We start from the raw sequence: 532 nt of genomic DNA, 5'->3' as shown, positions 1-532 counted from the left end.
CAGAAACCCAAGAAGAGGTTGCTATGAGTCGGGTCCGACTCGATGGTACATAACAACAACAGTGCTTAAAAAGTCAAATATTATTAAAGAATAGCCCACTTTCATTTCTTTTTTATCTCTTTCAATTCTTCTTATTTCTAGAGAGAAAAATTCTTGTGTTCTTCCCTTTAGACTTCTAACTAAATACGCTGAGGGTCCTCAAACTTTTTGTTTCTAGGACAGCTTTATAGTCTTAGAAATTATTGAGAACCCAAGAGTTTTGTATCTGTGAGTTATGTTTATAAATACTTAGACAAAAGAAATTTTATTAGAAATTAAATTAGAAACTTGTTGTTGTTGTTGTTATTTGCCGTCGAGTTGGCCTCGACTCATAGCGACCCCTCCTTGGGTTTCCGAGGCAGTATCACTACGGAAGTAGGATTGCCCAACCTTCCTTCTTGCCCAACCTTCCTTCCGAGGAGTGGCTGGTGGATTTGAATCGCCAGCCTTCTGGTGAGCAGTCAAGTGCCTTAGGCACTATGCTACCAGAGCT

General features: G+C 39.7%; 1 protein-coding gene across 1 annotated transcript in view; it reads left to right on the top strand.

The window, feature by feature from the left end:
- Positions 1-532, top strand: part of MYPN (myopalladin) — a 118,365-nt gene that overhangs the window by 23,466 nt on the left and 94,367 nt on the right. The gene's annotated exons all lie outside the window — the stretch shown is intronic.

This window comes from Orycteropus afer, unplaced genomic scaffold (genome assembly GCF_000298275.1).
Source record: "Orycteropus afer afer isolate SDZICR_OR568_19922 unplaced genomic scaffold, OryAfe1.0 scaffold00070, whole genome shotgun sequence".
NCBI classification, from domain to species: domain Eukaryota; kingdom Metazoa; phylum Chordata; class Mammalia; order Tubulidentata; family Orycteropodidae; genus Orycteropus; species Orycteropus afer.
Note: the sequence above shows the minus strand (reverse complement) of the source record. Positions and strands in the feature narration are given on the sequence as shown.